Source organism: Gossypium raimondii, chromosome 9 (assembly GCF_025698545.1).
Source record: "Gossypium raimondii isolate GPD5lz chromosome 9, ASM2569854v1, whole genome shotgun sequence".
NCBI classification, from domain to species: Eukaryota; Viridiplantae; Streptophyta; class Magnoliopsida; order Malvales; family Malvaceae; genus Gossypium; species Gossypium raimondii.
The window spans coordinates 21810087-21834524 of NC_068573.1; the positions used below are offsets into that span (position 1 = coordinate 21810087).

General features: G+C 32.1%; 2 long non-coding RNA genes across 2 annotated transcripts; one reads left to right on the top strand and one right to left on the bottom strand.

Annotated features, from left to right (window-relative positions):
- Nucleotides 1-6671: 6671 nt before the first annotated feature.
- Nucleotides 6672-19654, bottom strand: LOC128032472 (uncharacterized). The gene is made up of 2 exons (XR_008188667.1): nt 19506-19654; nt 6672-7306 (listed from the first exon to the last, which is right to left on the bottom strand). It is a non-coding gene; the product is annotated as an uncharacterized LOC128032472 (long non-coding RNA).
- A 337-nt stretch (nt 19655-19991) lies between these two features.
- LOC128032473 (uncharacterized) lies at nt 19992-23221 on the top strand. The gene is made up of 2 exons (XR_008188668.1): nt 19992-20295; nt 22139-23221. It is a non-coding gene; the product is annotated as an uncharacterized LOC128032473 (long non-coding RNA).
- The last annotated feature ends 1217 nt before the right edge of the window (nt 23222-24438 follow it).

The following is a 24438-nucleotide window of genomic DNA, read 5'->3' on the forward strand; positions in this document are numbered from 1 at the left end:
TCAAAATTATATGTGAATTTTAATTTTAATTTAATATGTAATGTCATATATTATCTTTGATTTTGTATAACTTTACGTATAAAGTTTTGATTTGATTTTAAAAATAACTAATTATATCGTTGAATTAGCATTACTTTACGTTACAATTTATACAAATAAGCAATCTTATTAATTTAATATGAAAAAATATATATCTATTTATTTAAATGCGTATAATTGAACAAAATTAAATATATGTAATATAGTATTAGTTTTATATTTATATTTACACAAAAAATTATGTATTAAATTACACATTAAAATTAAATTAATGTATAATTTTTTTACGGTGAAACACTCAACATCCAAGATTATTTTAGGGTACCCAAGAATAGTATTTTATAAATATAAATGGGTCATTATTAAGGGTCATGTCATGGAATTTTTTATTGTCTCTTATCACACCCTTTTTTCAATTTCATTACCAACAGTCTAAAACATTGATATGTTAAAAAATATTGGGTGTGTCGAGAGAAAAGTATAACCTAAAATAAATAGTCAAATTATTTTAATTGGTTAGGGTATGACTTAAGTGATAAATTTTTATAAAATAATTTATGATAGTCAGCAGTAAAGATTCAAATCAAATTGATGGTGGGCGAGTTCTGCCCTTTTTCTCCATTTATATTTAAACATATAGAAAATATCTATAAAAATAATAAAAAATGTTATAGTTGAAATATAAAGGAATAAATTATATTATGATGATCCTAAAAGTATAGTTTTAGGCACCAATAAAATAGTGCCACGTCATTAAATTTTAAAGATAATAAAGTATTATTATACACTCATGTATATCTAATACCTTCTCCAACTTAATTTAAATTTAATTAAATTATCTAAAATAATTATTTTTAAAATTATAAACAAACATTTTTTACAAATTTTAATCATTTTTTCATAAGTTAATATCTTTTATTTCTGTGCAGTCAATTTTTTTAAAAAAATAGTAATTTTTGTGCAATTTTTTTCATGTCATTGGCACATAATTTTGGTAATTATTTTACCTTGAATCGTGAACCTCGAACCTTGAATCCTAAGGTTCAGGGTTTGGATTCAAAATTTAAGGTTTGAGGTTTGGTTTTGGTTTTGGGGTTTGGGATTCAAGATTCAGGTTGAGGCTTTAAAGATTCAATGTTTAGAGTTTGAGTTTAAAGTTGAAGGGTTTAGGGTTTGGGTTAAGTGTTTAAGGATTTGGGGTTATAGGTTCAAGTTTGGGGTTCAGGATTCTAGATTCAGGCTTCAAAGTAAAAAATTGTCAAAATTATGTGTCAATGACATGAAAAAATTTGTTGAAAGGGACCATAGATAATGTGGTGGGAAGGATACATAATATAATTTCTCGATATTTTAGTGTATAATAATAATTTAATTTCTTTAAAATTTGATGTTGTGACAAAATTCTATCGGTGCCTAAAAACTTTTAGGATCATCCTAATGTAAGTTATTCCCGATATTTAAATGTATAAACAAATAGGGATATGCAATAAAGGCATATCAATTAGTAGAAACTCTTCCTGCAGTCCTTGCAATTTTTTTGCTCCTTTTACATTCTATTTTACATCTCAAAACAAGGCAAAGGAAAAGGGAAAGCCCTTCCTAGTCCTCGACCCTTGCCAATCATTGGGAACCTCGGCATGTTAGGCATGCTTCCACACCGATCCCCTTACCATTTGGCCAAAAAAATGGTCCTATAATGTCCATAAGGCTAGGCTTTGTGCCAACTGTTGTTGTTTCATCCCCTCCAATTGCCGAGATGTTTCTTAAGACACATGAAGTAGACCAAAACTTCAAATGCTACAATCAATTTACAATGGCAAAAAGGGAATAGCTTTCACAGAACATGGACCATATTGGCGCAATGTGAGGAAGTTTTGTAATCAACAACTTTTTAATGCATCGAAAATTGAATCATTTGCACCATCGAGGAATGAGGTGCTAACGCATTTCATTGAACCTTTGAAAGAAGCTGCAGTAGCTAAGGAAGTGGTTAACATTAGTAAGAAAGTGGGGGATCTTATTGAAAAGATGACTCTGAAATGATTTTGGGGCCTCTTAAGAAGTATGAGGAATTGAACCTCAAGGAGCTTATTGAAGAGCTTACTAACCTGGCAGGAGCTTTCAATCTTGCAGATTTTGTGCCTTTTTTGGGTGCTTTTGACCTACAGGTATTGTGTTTGTGTGTAACCACCTTGCGCATTAATGTTCATAAGAACATACGTCAATGCGCACAAGTTCTAATGATTGAATGACCTTTGTACCTTTTGCATTATAATACCACATAATAATTTTACCTTTTGATAGTCTCCAAACGTGCAAACGTTTAGAGTAAAAATCGTGCAAATAAAATATATAATTAAAGTGTGGTATCTACAAGTGAATATGTCAAATTGTAATATACAAGTGTTAGACGGAACATCGGTAAGTATTCCGAGGATCGTACCCAATGGAAGATGGATTAAAATTACAATTATTTCTACAATAATAGATCTAAACAGTAATAAAAATAACATATTACGATAAACAAGAATAATAAAATTAATATTATGAAATAAAATAAAATAACTAGGAAGAAATAAATCAATAAAAAAAATCTCAATTAACAGACAAAAGATTAACTCGCTTCTGTGGTTGTAATTATCATCAAAACTCGGGTTTGTTTAATGAATTAGTTATTAACTAACCAATATAACCTTTTTGTCTCTACTAATTAATTAATCGACCAGTACTCACTTATCTTCTAACCTCACTTTCTTGATTGACATAAATTACGATTTGCTCGGTAAACTTATCTTTTGACCTTTTTTATCCTAGATTACTTCCTACGATAGCAATTCTAGGGTTCAAGCATACATAATTTATACCAACTAGTTCGTACGAAAAACTCTCATTTTCCATTAATCACTCCCACATCCGCTTGTTAATTACCCTAAAAGACTTATCCACTTATCGATTCAATTACCATCTTCATCATAACTAAATTAATCATGCAAAACATACAAATTAAATTAAACGATAGAAGGATAGAAATTGATTAGTTTGATAAACTGGATGTGCTCGGATCTGCAAAATCCTTTAACAACTAGTGAGATATCATCGTTGACAATCAAGAAGTGAAAGAAAAATATAAAAAATACTTAAAAACAAAGTCTTGGATCAAATTGAATCCAAGTACAACAACACGAAAATAAAATGTTTTGAAAAGGAAAAGAAACCAAATTTAAAATCTAACTAAAACTAAATCTACTCCTAAATCCTAATTTGTGGCCTCCAAAATAGTGACCCCTATAGCTTAGCATAAGCTTACTACTTATAGGCAAAGTCAGCTGTTCAATTAGGTCAATTGCAATCCTTAATTAATCTAAATATTGTTTGTGCAGACGAAAACACCCTTAATGAATTTTTGCCCTCCGTTAGACTTGTGTCGCGACACAGGCTAGTGTGTGTTGTGATACTCAACTTTGAATGTGAATTCTAGAGTTGGTTCTACTGTGTTGTGACTCGGCTATTGTAACCCCCAAAACTCGGCCTAGACATTATGGCCAAATTTCAGAAGCCATATTAAATCTGTTGAAAAACTTTTACCTGTTAAAAACATCTCTGTTAAAGTCATTTTTGTGAAAACTTAAAATTTAAATACTAAATAATTTAGTTTTTTAAAAAACATTTATTAAAACATAAATATTGAAAAGTTCGTTATTTTATCTAACTATCATCTAATATCATTAGAACAAAGAAATTACAACATCAATTTTAATTATTTCTTAAAAATGATTTTGGTAAAATATTTGGCAAATGACTTTGAAAATACTTAAAGAAAAAACTTAAATTTATAAGTTTATTAAAAATAAATAAAATCCTTAAAATATTTGATAACAACAATTTAAAATATTTATAAGTTCATCTATCATGCATGAATGATAGTTTATAAATTATTAGTAAAAACAACCCATAAATAGTCCAATGTCCAATGTCAAAATAACAACCCAAAAGTTTATTAACCATTTTATAAAATATTTCATCCGAGAGAACCCTCTATATGCTGAATCCAAGTCCTACTCTCGTGAATCATCTTAAAAGTTTATGAAAACTAAAGAGTAAGCTAAAAAGCTTAGTGTGAATTTTATAACAAATTAAATATCAATAAACATATACACAATATACAAAATTATAGCTTTTATGCACATGATTATGGCAATGCAATTTTGATAAAACCATTATGCAATTTCTTTTCAAACATCCTACCAATCACCGCTACACACCAAAAGGAGTTCTCTAGAACTCATCCATCCAAAAAACACCAATATATATATGGATGAAGCTACCAAATTCGTAGACAAGCTGCCAAAAAATGTAGGTTGTGGATAAACCATCAAATTTACAAATTATTACTGCCACATCTTCCTCCTTACACATGTCCTAACCCCATGTAATGCATCATGGCAAACAAATCACATAGCAAATCAGTAGACATGATAACCATGCTTTCATGTACATATAAGTTTCAATATCCATGGTAGTCCATGTTATCATGATAATCAAATAGCCATGATTTTTGCACAATATGAGATTAGAAAGTATTTTTAAATACATACAAATATTTATCACATCTTATCATAAAAACTCAAGTAAGAATAACTTACCTTTTAATCACAAAGTCACTCACTTGAAATAACAAAATCATTTATGTTTTCATTTGTATAATAGATCGCTAATTTATAGCCAATTCCTTAGGTATTTAACTTGTATAAATGCACACCTTAAATTGTCCAAATCATAAATCCTAAATTGATTTTGAATTCTTCAGATCCAATCAATAAGAACTTGTTTAGTACCTAATGAAATGATATTGAAAATTAGAAATAACTTATAACCCAAAGGTGAAATTGACTACAAACCAACTTGCTCTTCATACTTGTAACAAACACTTACCCTTAATTTCCTTTAACCAAAACACTCTCTTAGAACACCAAAAGGACTATGATTCTCTAATCAAACTTTTAATCCAAAACAAATACTTGATTAAAAGATTATTCAACCTTTCTCCATAATTTACATCAACACTTACTCTTTTATTTGCAATAGTTAGAGAAGATTTGCTACAAATGTTGATGATCTAGATTAGTGTGAGGATATAAAAATCAGAAGAAAAGAATGAATAAATCAAAAGAAGTAGAGATTAACATGAAATAATAAGGTGAAAGAAAAAGAGAAAAGAGAAGTAATAGAAAAATACAGTGGTTTATGATGGTGGTAAAAAATGACAAAAGATGGTGCACGGTGGTTGTCTATGGAGAAGATTCGAAATGATATTGAATAGAAGAAGAAGAATAGCCAAGTAATTTTTGATGATGGTAAAAAACGAAAAACGATGGTGCATGGTGGTTGTATATGGAGAAGATTTGAAATGATATTGAATAGAAGAAGAAGAATAACCAAGTAATTAAATCAAGAGAGGAGAAGAGAAAGAAAAATGAACAATGTGGATATAGAAAATGAAAGATGAAGAAGAGTGGTGGCACAAGGTGGTTCTCGTGGTGGTGGTATGGTGGTTATGGGTGACCAAAGGTGGTGGAATGGTGGAGGAGAAGAGTTGAACAACAAACAAAAATAGTAAAATGAAACAAATATGATGGAGAACTTCCAAAGGAGCATGGCTTACAGTGGTGGATATGGAGGAGAAAAAAAGAGAATTTAATGGAAAATAAAAAAATGTTTTTATCCAAAATGCTTACTATGGGATGGCAACACTGGCTACCCAATTCAAAATCAAAATTCAAACTCCCAACATCTCATTCATGAGGAGATAGGGGAGTTAGAATGAATTGATGATGGAATAAACATGGGAGTTTCAAGACATGATATGAATAGCTTTGAAAAAATAAAAGATATTACAAAATTGAAAAGAGAGTTACATCTATGCATGGTTTGCATGGCTAAGTTGACCATCATTTAAATAAAATTTTTTAAAAAAAACAGAGAGAACATGGGGACTTGAACTTGGTTCACTTAGTAGTTAATTAAGGTGCTTAACCATTAGACCACTTCAAATGCTTATTTATGAAATAACAACAACAACTAGAATTTTGGAATGTAACAGTTGTTGTTCTTGATGCTTTGGGGCCTAAAAATAAGTGTCTTGCACACTCAATTAACTCGTTAAAACTACCTTAAGGCCGATATTGGCCCAATATGTCAACTAACTAAAATCATGCGTAAAAATGCTTCGTTTGCGATAATTTAACTCTAAGATAATAAAACTGAAAATATAATAATTACACGAAACAACTTAAAAACAATCTCGTTAAGTGCCGAAATATACCTAAACTGCCACTACAATTTGTGGTAGGTCACTTTCCAAGCAAGATTCATATTGTGGGAGATGTACTTCCTTAAGCGAACTTAAAGTGCCACCTTTCACAAGTTTATTGATGTTGTCTTGGTTAATACAGCCAAGTCTTAAATGCCATAAGTACGCCTCATTCGAGTGAAAAGTTTTGGGTTTCTTTTTCATAAGTTCTATTTATAGCAGTGAGTATATCTTTCGTTTGATGAAATAAATATTATTTTGCATCTATTCATTAGAGATAAGAGATCGATTTCTATAAATCCCATTAGTACTATTGAAAGTCATGGTAAAATCGTCTTTAAATAAACATGCAATAGAGATTAAGTTTGATACATAGAAAATTTCTTTCAAAATAGTCTTCATAAAAGTATCATAATAAAGATATACTTCTCCCACTGCTTTTGTCCCCACATTGCTCCCATCTCCGGTTCATAATGAGAGATTCTTATACCTAATATCTTTCATTTCCTTGAACCTTTGCATAGAAACACAAACATGATTAGTGATTCCAGAATCAATGACCCATTAGTCTATTGAGTCTTCCACTAAACAACCTTCAATGACCAAGAGTTCCAAAGTAACACCCTAACCTGAGTCGTTCGTTGAACCTTGGTATGGAGTGCTTCAAATGGACCAGTATGGGTTAAACACCAAAATTTTAAATCAGAAATTTAAAATACAAACTTTAGCACTTAATATAAATATTTCCTACAATAGGAACATCAAATTAAAAATAAAAGTTTACTAACTCAATTTTTCAAATTCTAAGGAAACTATTTAAATACAATATAATCGATCCGGAGGCGAAGCCTCTAAAGGTACCCCATTCTATGTGCATGACACCTAACTGACGATATTCCCTAGTTCAATGCGGTTTGGCTTAGTCCTTCTTCGTGCTCCTTGTTCACCAAAATAGTCCTACAACATGGGCCAAAACTTTTGTAAGTTCAAAGGAACTTAGTGAGTTTCTTGCGTAGTTCATATACCTATAACTAAGCCCCTCGTACTAAGGTTTTAAATAGAAAGGAAACAAACATGCTACACCCTATTTTACTTAGGTGATCATGCCTTATTTGGAATGGAAGGCTCCCTTAAAACCTTTTCCTTTATTTATTTGCGGTTCGACCGATAATACTATAAGTTCCTGGACAAACTTTTGACATGTCGATAGATTTTTTATAGTTTCTAGGTGTTTTTCATCTTGGCGGATTCTTACTTTACCTACATGCTTTTGGAAATGAACCATCATTTCCATGTAACCTTTATCAATATTTCTAAATCTCTAGAATTGTCGAGATGTTACCCCTATCTTCATACCTAATTGTAGGTTTTACCGTACGCTTTATCCTCAATAGAGCTCCCATTACATAGTGTCATTTTTTCGATTCTCTTATCCATAATAGTTATGGTGTATTTATCGCCATGTCTTCAATGTGGCTACCCTTAAAGACCCACACTTCACTGGTAGACTCAGTCTTGCTTCACCTTCCTTTCACTCCCTTACACTCGACTAAAATGTTGTTTGGATCACTCCCTTGTAATCTACCCTAATTATGATACCTTGCTTTTCAAGGAGAGAAATGTCCATCTATGAAGAATCGTTTTGGTCTATAGCATCCAGTAGACTGCTATTTCAACAACCATTTGAATTTAGCATTTCCCTTTTATGACGGTTCCTTTCGAAACTAACATTATGGTGGTTACACTCGTAATAGATTCCTTTTAAAGAGGAATAGTCTTGATAGACATATCTATCATTCTCATATCCCTTATTAGTACCTCTTTGGTGGTTCTTAATGGCGGATTCGTATCTACAATCCCTAAATAAATATTCTTTTCTTTGTTTATATCCTAGGCCTTATTGGCATGTCATTCCCACATCTAGATATTGCTAGGTTACCACCTTTGTACCTTATCCACTTCTATGATTACTATCTCGGCAGACCTTTTCTCATTTCAGTTACTTTTGGCATTCTTCGTGAACTCCTCAAACCTACTACTAGATATCACTTGCCAACACTAACATTTTTCTTCCAACCCTTTTTCCTGGTTTGCGTGATTTTCCACGATTTCTATCATGGCGATCAACCCCCTATTTGTTGTCCTAGCGGACTAACCTATATTTATTGATCCGACGGACTACCATACTATGCAATGGCTGAGTTGTGGTCTTTTACAACGTAAACCCATGTTTAACATCCTGGCAAACTTCCCCGTGTTTATTGTCCCGAAAAAATTCATATGCTGCCATAGCCGAGCTATGGTCTTACACAATATAACCCATGTTTAATGTCCTTGCAGGCTACCCCGTGTTTATTGTCCCAACAGACTCCATATGTTGCCATAATCGAGATATGGTCTTACACAATATAACTCCATGTTTAATGTCCTGGCAGACTATCCCATGCTTATTGTCCCGATGGACTTCATATGCTACCATAATCGAGCTATGGTCTTACACAAACCCCATGTTAAAAGTCCTGGCTAACTTTGTTGGTTGTCATAGTCGAGTTGTGATCTTACACCTTAAAACTCTTTGAGGTGTCACCTTGAATAACCTTATGATTGTTTCCACGCAGTCACCACGAAGGACTTTATGGCTGTCATGGTGTTTCCCTATAGAGCATGTTGACTGTTATCATGGTGTCGCTCTATAGAATCTAACTACCGTTGTCATGGTGTCACCACAAAGGACTAGCTAATACAATTTCGTTTCATATATAACCTTGATGCTCAAATATTGTAGTGTCCATTTCGCAAGGACCGGAGCATCGCACATCAAGATTTGCACTCAGCAACACTAGATTACAAAATTTAACAAAAACTCCATTTCCCTATCCATCCACCCATTCCTCTAATTCACCATTTCTAACCTTGACGCTCGAACTCCACAGTATGTTCTCCGTAAGGCCTGAATCTTCACACATCATGGTTTGCACCCAGCAAATCCTGAATGGTGATAAACAGAAGCTATATTTCCCAGACCATCCACCCAATCCTAACTTCATCTAACTTGTTAATACTTTTCCCTCCGTACTCCAGAATTTATAAGCACGCAAGCACAGGCATATGACAACATAAACATAATAACATGAAGCATGCCAAACATAGATGTGTATTACCACAACTATTCTATGCATAGTGACACACTTGCAGATATTAAATTACTTACTCAACCTTCTACATACATAGTATTCTCAAACAATGGAGATCATACATCATCATAAAATTCATTTAGGACTCAACACAGATTCATGCCAACCATACAACATCTCAAAAATAGAGTATAGAAACTAACTTGATGCCTCTTTGCCTCATCAACTTAGCTTTTCTGAATGCTAGAGCTTCCATTCTCCTGGTAGCTAAGCATTATATCCAAATTTATAAGTTAAAACTAGCATTCCAGCTTAAAAAGTGACTTTCTAGAAACATGCAGAACCGCTAAAAAGGTTTCTAAAATCCCTTAACTTTATTTCTTTAATCTTGCATATACCGAATGACTTAAAACCTTAACTTATTGGATTATCTACTTTCTAGCTCAAATGTCATGATCACCGCTCCATGCAGAGCTTCTTGTAACTATCTCTTCTTTGGAGCAACCCAAGAAAGGATGAAGAAAAGAAGAAAATGAATCAGAGATAAGAAGAAATTTTCACTCGAAAGTCATTTCCCAACTATTTATAGCCCTTTGCACTTGGTTATCAACCCTATAGAAACCATCAATTGATAATAATTGTCTTGCAGTAATGATCTAGCTGGTTTTAATCCGAAAGAACCAGAATTGGATCTTAACCATGTCCAGTCAATCACTAACTTTTATTGATTTTTCAGTAAAGGCCGCCAACTTACGGTTTCATTCAATTGAACTCCCAGTTATTCCTAATTTTTATACTTAAATAAAATCAAGAGTGACAACTCTCTTACCCTAAAATAATTTCTGTCTTCAAAATTTCCTTTCACACTCAACCTAAAAGGTGGACTCAGGGAAACTCTTCCCCATATTTGCCCTCACATGGTTCAAAAGGTAATCACCTTTCATACATTCACATTTTACCTACTTTTCTCGATTTGTAGATCCCTCAACACATAAAAAAATATAGATACTAGCTCGTTGGAGGGTACTTGACCTTTCCTTTGTTGGATACACTCAAATCTATAGATTCTCTTCACAATCTTAATTTTGCGAATGCTCTAAGTCGATCATCACTTGACCAGTATTCTCTTGATTTTAATCCTGATGGATAATCCTACAATTCCTAGATTTGTTTATACGCTAACTTTGCCCAACTAATGGGTAAATTCCTTCTTGTCATAAAGCAGCTAAACTTGCCCAAGAAATATTTTCACTACTACCTTGGCGATGTACCAGAGTCCCCACTATGTTTTTGGAGTTCTATTCCAATGGTAACAAAGGCTTATCAGCCCTACTCAAAAGGGTCGTCACTAAATAGACGTAGGACTTGCTCTATTTTCTTGAGGGTTACACTCTAATGGGTAACAGTTGGAACATTCATTAAATTTTCCAGCTGCTAATAGGTGTCCTACATACAATGAAGGACTTCAACAGTTTTTTACCATTCATTAAATTTTACATAAATCCCCCCACACACTCCTGGTTATAAAAAACACCAACATCAAGGGGGAAGTACATAAGTCTACAAACCCTTAGCTTGACCAGTTCATTTATCATTCCTAACTTTTCTTCTTCCTATCCTTCTTTTTCTCATAAAATTAAAATAATGGGTGTCGTTTCCTTGTACTCTCATTACCAAAATTTCAAAGATAAACTCTCTCTGTTTCTCTACCTTCCTATTCACTAGGTAAAGTTAAACAAACGACGCATGTAGGGTGAGGGACCTTAACTTACAGGGGCACATTCACCAAACATGATATGGTGGATCCCCTAACTATCTACGAAATCCAGTTACCTTATCTTGTTTTTGCTTTAGGGGTGGTTTGAGAGGGATATCGGCTAGGTGACACAATTGACTACACCAGAACCCTTTTTTGGGGCATCTTTCTCTACTACCATCCCTCTCATATCTTACCATACCCTTCCTTTGGATGAGATAGGAATTTTCTTCTCTTTGAGAGGAAGGTTTAACGTAGAAGAATATGCATCTCCTCCGCCTAAGGTTAGGCAAAGACATGACAAGAATCTGCCTCAAGAATTTGGGAAATCCTTTTCCTCAACCTGCCTTTTCCTTTCTTGGACCTGCTAATTACAACTCCTACTATAACATTGTGGGGAGACCATGTCAGCATCGCTCACCTTCTACTATAACATCTTTTGACCAAATTTGAGGGTTTATCTATGCTCTCCCTACTTTGGGGCCTAAATTCAAATACTCTAAAGTTTTGCAAAAGAAAAAGGGGTTGGTGGAAGTTGCACCCGATGAAAAGGTGCAGTTGCCAAATGGGGAGACACGTAGCCTCAGGCAGATACCAAATTCAACATGCAAGCGTACCTTCCTCCTCAACTCTCTCATCTAATCCCCATTCAAACCTAACACAAAGGTCTTCCTCATGAAATTTCAAACTTGAGGATAAGTATACCCACTGCCATGGGTCCTTCTATGTGAATCTCACAACTCTAATTATACATGTAGACTTACCAGCATCATCCTTGAATTCGACATTTCCACTCCTTTAATTCCTATTAGGAGATTGATAGAAGGAATTCAACTGCTTTCTCATTTTCAAGAATCAGACGTGATCATTTTTACTTTTTTAAAAGATTAGCCAAAAGGAAGCAAAGACACTATTGAGGTGACAACTCATTTTTTGGATAAAAATACTTTATTTTTCTTTTATTTTTTCTCAAATGAATTTTTTTCTTCAACATCACTTGTACTTTCAATCACTTTACTTATTTATCATTTTTTGTTATCTTCTTTCCTAGTTTGTTTGTTTTTACTTTTTTTTTGTCTGCCAACTTAGGCATATACCTACATAAATCGCGTAATAAAATAATAAAAATAAAGACTTGGAGGACCTAGCCAGATCAAACATCATGGACATAAAGGGTACTATTTCCAATTATTAGTCTAGACGACTGACTAAACCATGCTCTGATACCACTAATATTGTAACACCCTCACCCAACCTTTTTGTTGAATGTAGGTATGGAGTGCCACAAATGGACCAATTTGGGTTAAACACCAAAATTTTAAATCAAAAATTTAAAATACAGAATTTAGCACTTGATAATAAATATTTCCTACAACGAGAACCTTAAATTAAAAATAAAAGTTTAGTAAGTCAAATTTTAAATTCTAAGGAAACTATTTAAATAGAATATATTCGACCCCGAGGCGAAGCCTCTAAAGGTACCTCGTTCTATGTGCATGACACCTAACTGACGATCTTCCCTGATTTGATAGGGTTTGGCTTAGTCCTTCCTCGAGCACCTTGTTCACTAAAATAGTCTTACAACATGGGCCAAAAATTTTGTAAGTTCAAAGGAACTTAGTAAGTTTCTTGCGTAGTACATATACATATAGCTAAGACCTTTCGTACTGAGGTTTTAAAGAGAAACGACAAACACGCTACATCCTATTTTACTTAGGTGATCATGCCTTATTTGGTATGGCAAGCTCCTTTACAACTTACACCTTTTTTTATTTGCGGTTCGACCGCAGATACTATAAGTTCCTAGATGAGCTTTTGACCTATTGATAGATTTTTTATGGTTTCTAGGTATTTTTCATCTCGGTGGATTCTTACTTTAACTACATGCTTTTGGATGAACTATTATTTCCATGTAACCCGTATCAATATTTCTTAACCTCAGGACTTGTCGAGATGTTACCCCCATCTTCATACCTAAGTGTAGGTTCGACCATACGCTCTATCCTCAATAGATTTCCCATTACATGGTGTCATTTTTTTTATTCTCTTATCATATAATAGTTCTGGTACATTTATCGCCATTCCTCAAATGTGGTTACCCTTAATGACCTATGTTACACTGGCAGACTTTGTCTTGCTTTACCTTCCTTTCGCTGCCTACACTTAGGCTGAAATGTTGGTTATCACTCCCTTGTAATCCACCCTAATTATGATTCTTGCTTTTCAAGGAGAGACATGTCCATCTGTGGAGAACTATTTGGTCTATAGCATCCAACAGACTGTTTTCTCAACAACAATTCAAATTTACCGTTTCTTTTATATAATGGTTCCCTTCAAAACTAACATTATGGTGGTTACACTCGCAATGGATTCCTCTCAAAAGAGGAATAGTCTTGACGACATATCTGTCATTTACATATTCCTTATTAGTACTTATTTGGCAGTTCTTAATTACACATTCATCTCTAAGATCCCAAAATAAATATTCTTTTGTGTGCCTATATCCTATGCATTACTGGCACGTCATTCCCATATTTGGATCTTGCTTGGTTACCACCTGTGTACCCTACTGGCTTCCATGATTACTATTTCGGCATACTTTTTCTCATTTCAATTACTTTTTCTATTCTTGGCAGACTCTTCAAACCCGCTGGCTAGATATCACTTGCCAACACTTACATTTTTCTTCTAACTCTTTTTCCTAGTTTGCGTGATTTTCCATGATTTCTATCCTGGCGATGCACTTCGTATGTACTGTCTCGACGGACTACCCTGTATTTATTATCCCGATGGAGTACCATACTTTGCGATAGTAGGGTTGTGGTCTTTCACAACTTAACCCCATATTTAACATCATGGCGAACTACTCCGTGTTTATTGTCCCGGTGGACTCCATATGCTTCCATAGTTAAGCTACGGTCTTACACAATACAATCTTATGTTTAATGTCCTTGTAGACTACCTCGTGTTTATTACTCGACGCCATGTTTAATGCCCTAGCAGACTCAGCTGGTTGCCATAGATGAGTTATGGTCTAACACCTTAAAACTCTTTGAGGTGTTGCCTCAAACGGCTTTATATCTGTTTCCACGATGTCGCCCCGAAAGACCTTAACGCTGTCGTGGTATCGCTTTATAGCGCCTGCTAATTACCATCTCAGTGTTGCTTTATGGAACCTAATTATTGTCATTACCGTGTTTCTCTGAAAGAGCAATCGATATCATTTTGTTTCATACTTAACCTTGATTCTCGAACATCATAGTGTCCCCTTGTAAGGTCTAGAGCTTTGTGTATCACAGTTTGCACTCAGCAACATCGGATTGCGGAATCCAATAAAAATTCCATTTCCATATCCATCCACCCATTCTTCCTTTTCGCCATTTCTAACCTTGATGCTTGAACACTGTAGTGTCCATTCGTAATGCCTGCAACTTCGCATATCACAATTTGCACCCAACAAATCCCAAATGATGGTAAACGGAAACAACAGTTCTCAGATCATCTGCCCAATCCTAACTTTATCTAAACCGTCAATACTTTTCCCTCCGTACTCTACAATTTATAAGCACGCAGACACAAACATATGATCACATAAACATAATGATATGGAGCACATCAAACTTAGATGTGTATTACCACAACCACTTTATGCATACCGAAACACTTGAAGATACTCAATTACTTACTCTACCTTGTCCATACATAGTATTCTCAAACAACAAAGATCATAAATCATTATAGAATTCATTCGGGACTCAACACAGATTCATGCTAGCCATACAACATCCCAAAAATGGAGTATATTAACTTATCTGATGCTTCTTTACCTCCTCATCTTAGCTTTTTCGAGCACTAAAGCTTCCATTCTCCTGGTAGCTAAGTATTATAACCAAATTCATTAGTTAAACTTAGTATTCCTACTTAAAAACCCAGTTTCTAGAAACATGTAGAACCCTTAAAAAGTTTTAGAAAATCCTTAACTTCATTTCCTTAATCTTACATATACTGAAGGATTTAGAACCCTCCCAGCTTACTGGATTCTTTATATTTTTGACTCAAACCTCATCATGGTCAATTCTCCATGCAGGGCTTCCCGTAGCTATCTCTTATTTGGAATAACCCAAGATGAGGATAAAGAAAAGAAGAAAATGAATAAGAGATGAAGAGAGTTTTTTCAACCCGTAGCTATTTATAGTCCTTCGCGCTCGGTTATCAACCCTATAGAAACCATTCGTTGGTAATTTTGTCTCCCACTAAGGAACCAGTTGGTTTTAATCCAACCCAAGCAGAATTGGATCTCAATATGTCCATTTAATCACTAACTTTTCCTGATTTTTCAATAGAGGCCGCTAACTTACAGTTCCTTTCAATTTAACCCCCACTTATTCCTAATTTCAGGACTTAAAAGAAACCAGGTGTGACATCCATACTTTTACCGTTTGAGGCTATGTAGTCCTTCCACTCTTTGCAGTTAGCTTTGAAGTGTCCTTTCTTACTATAGAAGAAAAACTTGGACTTTTATAAGTCTTTAGGCTTCCTAGCCTTCTTCCTATCCACTTTTGGTGGACCCGAAGCATTAAACTTTTTCTTCTTAGCTTGCTTTCCTTCCCTTTAGAGAATGAACCAATAACAAAATTTTCTTTCAATGAATTCATTCAACTATTCAGTTTTTTTCTCAAATCGTTGTTTCAATTTTTTTTCCTTTTTTGTCTATCCCTATCTAACTATTAATACTGCTAATTTTTTGTTAAATTCAACTTCATTACAACATCATTTTTTAGTTACATGACTACCAAGTGAGTATTTTTTTTCATTTCAAAACAACAACAAATTTAATAGTGTTAACAATTGAATATAAAATTATGAAATTTTAAAAGTAGGGAATTACATTTCTAAAAAAGTTCCAAAATTTCAAAAGTATAGACTTATAGCATATTCTAACTTTATTTATTTACTTGAATAAAAGTATGATTATATATTTACCATACGCATTCAAACTTACTTTCAAAAATAAAGAAAACAAATTGCATTCAAACTTCAAGGATTGCAGATTTATCTCGGTATCTTGATATTTTACTTTGAATTTCAAATTCTTACCAGTTAAACGATTTTTTTATAATTGGGGATAGAATTAGATTGTTAGGGTTGAACCCAAACTCTCATGCCATCAAAACGATTTTTCTTATAAGTTTTAATCATCTTTTAATTATACTAAATCTAAACTTGACAATTTTAATTTTAAAAAATTTAAACTCAAAGAATATATTTTTGTATTTATTATGCAAATTTAATCCTTCTATTTTATTTCTCAAAATTGATCATGTCTTTTATGAGTTGTTCATTTTCAGTTTTTCTGTTATACTTTTCACAAATTTATTAAAAATTAAATATATTATGTTGAAAATAAATTCAAAATTTTAAAATGTTTTCAAAACTCAATCTTTGTTAAACAAAAAAAATCCTAGATTTCTTTAAAATAAAATAAAATATTTGATAGAAAATACAATTTTATAAGCATGCAATAGAGAAAATCTATTTTGAAGTTATGTTGTGTCTTTAAATTTTTGGTATCTTTAATCTCTATTTTATGTTCCATATTTAAAGCTTATGGTAATTTTTTTAATAATATCATGTTTAAAAATAAAATATGTGTTGGGTTCTTCAACTATATATATATATTTTAAATTAATGCCATTTGAAATTACTGAAATCTGTGATTCATTCAAGTGTCAAAATCATGAATAAAAATAATAATAATTTACAAATTAAATAAAAATTATAGTATTACGTAAAATCCTTCCCTAAGTTTCAAACTTGCAGTCTTGACCATTATTCGACATGCGATTTAGAGCAAAAGATAGAGACATTTAAGTTATTTATTTACTTGTATAAAAAATGGACATATATTTACTAGACGAAAGTGCATTCAAACTTGGCCGACTGCAGTTTTATCCTGCAATCTTTGGTATTTTATTTGAATTTGACTTTTTTTCACATGAAAACGATTTTCATTTATTAGTTTTAGTTCTTCTTTTAATTATACTAAGTATTTAGTCAGCCTCCCAAAATTGAAATGTGGCCTTCCCTTTCACAAGCACTTGGATTTTAGTGACTAAATTTAAGAGTTTTTATTTTAAAATGTTAATATAATTAGGAATATAATCGGAGAAATTATTGCTATCCAACGGTTTAGAAAGACAGCAGTTAAGCAAGATGCTTTCTTCTCTGTATCTTTTTGCATGTTCTAGGCTTTTAGCACTTTCTTAAGCTATTTGCCAAAAAAAAATTAATGCATACTTTTAAATAGTTATAATAATTGAAAATATTGTTTCGTTAATTAAAATGTTTAATTAAAACAATCCTCTTGAAAAATATTAATTTTTAGTAAATTAAATTACAAATGTGTCTCAAATAATTTGATTGATGTGTAAATATATACGATTATTGACAAGTAATAAAGTAGTAAGTAAGAGTTAACATCTCCACAAAGATTGTTTATGCGAATCAAAATTATAAAATTAATACTTAACAAATTGGATGGCGATGATATAAATTAAAGTGTAATGAATTTTCTAAGTACACTAAAACTAACCTAAGTATGCTCAAAATTAAAATAAACACAGAAGAAATAAGTATGCAAGTTTTTAAGGCTCTGTTTGTTTCACTGAAAGTGGCTTCCGAAAAATGATATCTTGAAAATGACTTATTTTTTTGGAAAAGCTAATATTTTCTGGTGTTTGGATGAATCTGTGTAAAATATTTTCTTGTGTTTGACAGGTTCTTTAAAAATATTTCATAAAAGTCATTTTCAATTAAACAAACATACATTTGAAATTTTTTTATTTTTTCAATATTTAATTGAGTTTATTTTATATCTATAATTTTATATTTTACATTGTTTTTACATATATTAAAAATATTTTGTTAAATTTAGGTTCATTGCAACAATCATTTTTAGTTACATGACTACCAGTTGAGTACTTTTTTATTTAAAAATGTGACATTAACAAAATTGACAAAAAAAAAAATCAACAATGTCGTGATTGGACTTGGTTTTCAAATCTGGAAAGTAGAGGACTAAATTCTTGAAAATAAAAGTAGAGAAACTAAATTGTAAATTTCTGAAGAGTATATAGACTTATGACATATTTTAACATTTATACTACAAAACATTTATTACTAATATATTTATAATTGTAATAAATATTTAGTATTAAAATATTAATATTGATATTTTCAATAATATGTGAATAGTATTATTTAAAATTATTATTTTAAAATTTACTATTAAAATAAAATTTAAATATTAAATAATTTATTAAAATAATAAATTATATTAATAATTTATTAAATACCTATGTTTAATAATATTAAAAATAAAATATTTTATATTAATATTTTAAATATTTTAAATATTTTTAAAAATAAAAATAAATTTTATTATCAATATAATAATATTAAACTTGATTTAAGTTAATTTTTATATAAAAGTAAAACTATCTATTGAGGAACTCTTTTCCAGAAAATAACTTACGCTTCTCAAAAGGGTAAGTCATTTTACAAGGAAAAAAGCTTATTTTCTGTTGACCTGTAAGTCATTTTCCATTGACCAAGCTGTTTTCTGTGAAACAAACACAGGAAAATGCAGAAAACATTTTCCGTAAAATCTTTTACATGTAAACAAACGGACTTAATCACAATAGCATGCATGTGTTAGAATAATTTTCCTTCCTAACATAAAATTATTTAAACACTGTTAAGAGATTTTACGAAAATTCCGTGGCAAATTGATAATTTACTAACCTTATTTAATTAAGTTATAATGTTAAGCTTATTTAATTACTATGTCTATCTAGCAGATGTCTATGTTTAATAAACTAACAATTTCATAAGCAAACATCATACAAGGTTATATAAGGTAATAATATTTTTGGTATTATTACTAATTTAATCCTGAATGATTAAACACACACCATGCAAGTACTATGTCAATTAATTAAAATCTTGTTCGGATTAATAATTAATTCAGTTGTTTTCCTTCATTCATAATGCATGAGAAACATATTCATGATTTTACTTGCAATAGTAAACAAATCAAACGCACAAAACATATTTAGCGTAATTAAATAATTAAAACTACGAAAATTAAATCATTCTATAACCAACAAAATTAAGCAATCATGATTATATTAAAAACATAAAACTTAATTGCAATCAAGTTTCTTGAATTGAAAAAAAAATAAAGATTGAAGGGAAAGAGAATTACTAAGCCATTTCTGGTGGATCTCCGTGGCAGAACTTACTTTACTCCTCCTTTGTTTTATTCTTCTTGTCGTGACTACTAAGCTTAAAAGCTCTCAATATTGCCTAAAGTGGCTACTCTCAAAACCTTGCAGATACTCTCTCAAATGGAAGTGAAACGAGAGAGAATGAGAGAAGAGATGGTGAGTGAGGGATGAGTGAAATGGAGAACAAATGCCTCTTTATTTATACTAGTGAGGAGCTCATTGATTATGCTATTTTTAGCATGATAATCCCCCATTTTTTCTCTCATGCATGGTCGACCCCTTGTGAAATGGAGAGCGAATGCCTCTCTATTTGACTAGTGAGGAGCCCATTGAGTTTGCTAATTTTAGCATGATAATCCACCTTTTTTCTCTCATGCATGGTTGACCCCTTGTGTTAAGGAAGGAAGGTGGATGATTTTACTAAATTTAGCTAGCTCATGCTTGATTCATGGGAAGAAGTTGAACAGTCACATGGCAAAATTGTTGTGGCGGATTAGTGACATTTTACCAAGTCTTTGGTTTCTAAATTAATTTTTTTATGTACGGTTGGACTTCCCATAGCCGAATTGGGCTCTTTACTCACTAGTGGATGGTTTGGGCTTCAAATTTAGCACCAGGCTTCTCCACTTCAGTGGTCCAACTGCAAGCTGGGTCAAAATTAATCTAAGAGTCCAACAGATGGATTTAGGACATCCATGTTGATCAACCATCAACCCACATGTTCATGGCCTCTGCTACAAGAATGCTACAACATCGAGTATTGAATAGGTTAGCTTCAAGACTAACTTTTCTTCTATTGCACCAAACTGCGTCAAATCGACAAAAATATGTCAAATTAGCATGTAAATAAGTAAGATTACAAATTTATCTTTAATTTTTTCATACTTTACAAATTTGGAAAAAACTACAAAATTTATTATCAAAATACTCATAATTTGCATGAATTTTTAGTTAGAAGGTGTTGTAAATATCTATATAATTTCAAGTTGTCAAAATGATTGCATTAGGTATAAAATGCTTTCAATGTAATTATAATTATGATCATTTTATTATGTTTAAATATATGATTTATTTTAAATATCATTTGATGCAAATATAAATTGATTAAAAGGTTTTTGGCAAAACCTATGGCTAACTCTCTTTGTGATAGTGACAAGGTTGAGTCATGTTCTATTGAAGATCTAAACACGAACAAAATAAGGTTTAAGGATAATGACACCGATGTAGACATAGATATGGCTGTGGAATTTTTACATGAATTGACATTGTTGGTAGGCTGTCGAGACCACCCAAAAATATCTCTTGCTCCAAAAGAAAGAAAAACATTTTTTTGTAGAGTGGTGGGCAAGGTCGAATCTACAAGAAGTGGGATTAGAGTAATTCCTAGAAAATAAATGAGAATAGAATTGAGGGGGGTTTCTATAGTTCAAACTCAAATAAAAACAAATGACAAAAAATGCAATCAAAATAGTGAAATTTAAAAGAATTCAAGGATTGATAAATATTCATCTAAGGGAAATCACAATTTTTCGATTCACGGATTGATAATTGACTTTTCAAATATTTTTCTTGTCACACCCCGAAACACAGGTAATTAAATCATGGGCTTGAGTGAGATAATGAGATTAGTGTCGTAGAAATTAAAATAAAATAATTAATTAGGCAATAATAATCGGGTTAATAAAAATATATTAGTGGGGGTTAAATTGGAGCAATCATTAAAGTAGAGGTCTAATGTGTAAATTAAGAGATTTAATTGAAATGGGGACTAGAATAAGAGAGAAAGAATGAGGGGGCTTAAGGGTAAATAGCCCAAAATTTAGAAATTGGTTGGCTATATAAGACCATCCACCATCCCTTCCTTTCATACTTTCAACCAGTTAAAAATTTGGTTAGAAATCAAATTAAGAGTATTCTCTCAAAATTCCCTTCATCCTTTTTATTTTCTTAGCATTGAAACACATTTTTTCTCCTTATTATCAAAAGAAATTCGCTCTTTCTCTTTCCATTTTCTACTAACGCTTAGATTCTTTTTGCTCAAATTTATCTAATTTCATGGTGATATTCAAATTAAAAGTAAGCCTTTTGATTTCTTATTGTTTAAACATTTAATATGCGATTTTAATTGTGTTTTATAGATCTAATCAAGAAATCATAGGATCTATGTTTTAAAGCTTGATTTTGTATAAAAATGGTGGATCTCGCAATAATGAGCTAACTGATGGTTTTTACAACAATTTTTAACTCATTTTACAGTAATTAAGAGGTTTATAAACTTGATTTAACAAATCCTTAAAGAGATTAAATGAATCAAATGATTTTTCTTCCATGAGATTGAAGACAAATGTGATTTTACTAAAGATGTTAACTAGTGAAATTGAGTAAAATTAGTGGCTTAGATATGTAATTAATCATTAGATCTAATGTTAGGAAGTGAAAATTGAGGATTTGATTGAGTTAGAATGAAGTAACTTGTAGTTTAGAGTTGCGCGAATTGAGCTCGCCAGTTTGAGGGAGTGGCGAATTGCTGTTATGTTCTAGGATAGCTATTTTGTTGTGAACAATAATAGCATGTATGTATTAAGTTATGTGTGAAGCCTCTGTTCACAAGGGACTATCCATGAGCAAGGATAAGGGCGAACAAAAAGTGGTGTGGGCTCGACAATCAGCGGCAAACCACAGATGAGTGTTCTTGTATAACTCACTTAAACACTGGTTCACATGTTCAAGAAAGTCTATGTAAGGCATTCAAACCTTGTAACAATTTCGTCTGAGCCCTGCTATATGTTATGCTAGCTTTAATTTATGATCTACAAACCTTGTTACAATGTGTGTAAGGTTTACATATTTTATGTGAGCCTATAATATGCAAACACAATAAAAGTATTGTGTGAACCATATAAATGTATTGTACGAACCCTATAAATGTATTGTACGAACTCTATAAAAGTGAGTGACCTTATAAGTGTGTGACCTTAGATATGTCATGTGAACAGTAGTATCATGCGAGCCTATATATTGTGCAAGCCCACATGTGATACATGCGAACCCTGCTTTCAAATATTTTATGCGAGTTGAACGTTTTATGCGAGCTTAAATATTTCATGTAAGCTTAACTATTTATGTGAGCCGAATGTTTTATACAATCTTAAATGTTTCATGTAAGCTTAAATGTGTTATGTTTGAACCCATGTAATATAAGTGAATCCATGTTTTTGCAAGCTCTGTTGTATTCTGAGCCGTATTATACTATGTATTGTGAATGTCATGAAAACAAATCATATGTTGGTATTGTGAATGCTTGAAACCGCTAAATATCATTGGCATGCCATAGGATTGTGAGTACTCACCCTTTCTACTCTATGTTATGGTATTGTAGCTCAGAGATATTGTTGGAGAGAAAAGGGAATGTTGAGCATAGCTCCATTCACCATAGATTCCATGGTGTGTTTGAAGAGTGTGAACATTCGTGCTACACTTATATGGAGATAGTGTTCGACTCCTTGAGTCATATGGAGTGTTTTGGAGATCCACTTATCCAATTGTGTCATGTGATTACGTGGAAGAGTATACAGTCGTACAAGTAATAAGTAGTAAGTAAAGAGTATCATTTCCACAAGAACTATTGTGTGTATTATTTTGAAAGTCAAGTTTAATCAATTTTGAAGGAACAAATAAAAGAGAATATTGTTGATGAGAGTCGCAAAATTAAATTAAGAAATGTAATTAGAATTCAAAGACCCATAAAAAACAACATACCTTGCAGAAAATAATCACAACAAGAAATAAACCAAAGATTTAATATAACACAACATGAATAGACTAAAATAAATATGTCACTTAATAAGAGTTTATTGGTATTCATAAAAAGAATATAACAGATGATCATGGAAATATGAAAATTCATTAAACCCATCTTATGTAAGGCGTAGGCTTCTCTCGAAGTCCTATTATGTCCCTAAGTTAATTAGCATATGCCTATGTCAAAAACTAACCTAGAAATCACCCTCTCGGGCATTTACATAGTTCATGCATACAACAATTATCTTTAGATATCGACATGATATGCACCATTTAGGTATTTTGTCAATTAACCATTACCTCTTCTCAAATTAAACAGTTAACTCATTAACCTACAAATGTTGGCCATAAATTTACAAGTGTAATCATGAATTAAACTTAAATGAATGAAAAAATCATTTGCACAAAATATTCAGAGAACAAAAAAAACATTAATTCAAACCAAGATTCATATCCATTTTGAATAAACAAAATTAAGTCATAAAATTTCAAATTGAAAACATAAAGATGAGATGCAATCTTGTCTCTCGACACAGGAAAAAAGTGATTGCAGGGGTTGTCTACGACTTCTCCTTGTGGCTTCCCATGGTGGCTCTCCTCCACGTCTTTTAAGCTAGAATCATCTAGACGTCTTCAAGTCATCCTCCTACCTGCTCTTATTTCGTTAAGTGTTTGCCTTATTTTGTGGAAATCAAATGTGTAGCAAGCGATGGACAAGGCAATATAACACTTAATGCTTTTAGTTTTTGAGAGCTGGTGTAGAAAAATTGGTGTAATGCTTGCCCTATTTATACTTGATGGTGCTTAACCTCCTACACTAAAAATAGCAATTAAATACTCCCAAAATCTCTATGAGTGTGTCGTCCTTTGCCTAAGGGAGAAATGGGTGGATGGTTCCTTGATTTCCTTAATTTTTTGTGCCATCCCATGTATGATGGAGGAGTGGTTGATTCCTTGCTAATTTTAACAAGGAATTTAGCTTAATATCATCCTTATGTGGTTGGCCAATGAATGGTCAAAAGATGGTGGTTTTTTTACTACAATTTTTAGCAGTAGGTGGACGTTTGAATGCTTAATCCGAGGAAAAACATGTTGATTTTATTTTATGTA